This window comes from Buceros rhinoceros, unplaced genomic scaffold, assembly GCF_000710305.1.
Source record: "Buceros rhinoceros silvestris isolate BGI_N320 unplaced genomic scaffold, ASM71030v1 scaffold1621, whole genome shotgun sequence".
NCBI classification, from domain to species: domain Eukaryota; kingdom Metazoa; phylum Chordata; class Aves; order Bucerotiformes; family Bucerotidae; genus Buceros; species Buceros rhinoceros.
Genome location: NW_010392287.1, coordinates 41462 through 43423, shown reverse-complemented (window position 1 = coordinate 43423; position 1962 = coordinate 41462).

Genomic DNA, 1962 nt, shown 5'->3' with positions numbered 1-1962 from the left:
AGAAAGGACCAGTACATTGCCGTGATAGGTAGCTTAGGTAAGGGAATGGGGAGGAGTGATCCCCAGACTCACGGGGTTTGCAACCACGCAGTAACTGACCTTTACGAAATCATCTCTGGTAACAGGGCACCTGAGAGCGGGGATCAAGAACTGTAGGGCCCCTCTGCTTATACACTGGATTTGACAAGCTGTGGTGGCCTGTCATCACTCTCCTCGGCAATAGATAGAGCAACTGGGCCAGTGCCTGCCTTTCCTTACCGGGGTGTGACTGCCCTGGCACTGATCTTGGTGGAGATGAGGTGATCTTAGTCATCTTCGAAATTCTTTCATTCAAAGTTGATTAAAAATGGCCTGAAGAGTTGAAAATTCTTCTAGAATTTCAGAGACACTAAATGCAGTTGCCAAAGCCTTGTTTCCTTTGTGAGCCAAGCTAAAACACTTAATTTTGCGTATTTTAATAACACAAAGCATATGTCTTTTAGCAGTAACAATATTATAAATACAACAATACTCTTTGGTATGAAAACACATATAGAATCTATTTAAGAAATACATAAGATAATGTTTTAAAGCAGTTTTAGTTAAACTTTTATCGCATTGGCCATGCCTACTGCCATTGCAACCTGGCAAAATACAACAATACTCTTTGGTATGAAAACACATATAGAATCTATTTAAGAAATACATAAGATAATGTTTTAAAGCAGTTTAGTTAAACTTTTATCGCATTGGCCATGCCTACTGCCATTGCAACCTGGCACAACTCTTTATTTATTTATTCTTTGTTTTCCTTTAGAGTTTTTTTATGGTTTTAGTAAGGGACCTTTTAAGTTTCGTCTTTAAACTTCCTCAATTTTACTCATATCTCACAGGGAAACAGCAGAAAAGACAAAACTCGCAGCCCTTCAGAAATAAAAATGATTTTTATTGGACTGATGAAACTTCAACAGCCAAAGTGCTGATTGAGTTTGCAGTAATAGGCCCCATATTACTGAATCTGAAGATGAATAGAGTGGAATGAGAATAAATTACCGGTTCCGCTGCCTGCCACAATCTTTATCCTTCTCTTGTTCCTATCTCTGGCTTACCCAGTCTTAAAAATAGCATGAATTATCTCCAGAGCCTTCTGATCTGTTCCGGGCACATTCAGACAGGGGTACAGAAGGCTGAGGTGACAACACCATCATGGAAGTGTTTCAAAAGACGTTGCTCGTTGTCATGGTTTAACCCCAGCCGGGCACCAAGCACCACGCTGCCGCTTGCTCACTCCTTCCCCCCACAGTGGGACGGGGAGGAGGATCGAAAAAGAAGTAGGACTCGTGGGCTGAGATCAGTTTAATAACTAAAATAAAATAGAGTAATAAATATGACAATAATAGTCATGAAAAGGAATATAACAAAGAGTGAAATAACACCCAAGAAAGGACAAGTGAGGCACGATGCACTGACTGATGCCTGAGCAGTGATCCATCGCTCCTGGCCAGCTGCCCCCGGTTTATATACTGGGCATGGCTTCCTGTGGTATGGAATATCCCTTTGGCTGGTTCAGGTCAGCCGTCCTGGCCATGTGTCTTCCCTGTTTCTTGTGCTCCTGCACACCAGCAGGTCGTGGGAAGTTGAAAAGTTGCTCATTCCTTAGCAACAACTAAAAATGTGAATGGATGAGTCTCATACGGAATCCAAAACACAGCACTATTCAAGCTACTAAAAAGAAAAGAAAATTAAAACGATCCCAGCTTGTTTAGAGTGAGCTGGGTTGGTTTGGTTTTGTTTTGGGGCTTTTTGTCTTAACCAAAATTTCATTATTTGGAACAGCTTAAAATTTTTCATAAGCAAGGTTTATCTGAGCCTCTAAATCATCATCTAAGTCTACTTTTGTACTTAAAAGCAACTTGCAGCGTGGCCTCGTTACTAATAACAAGTTCCAAATAATCGCTCTTACCTGTATTATCAAGAGTTCAG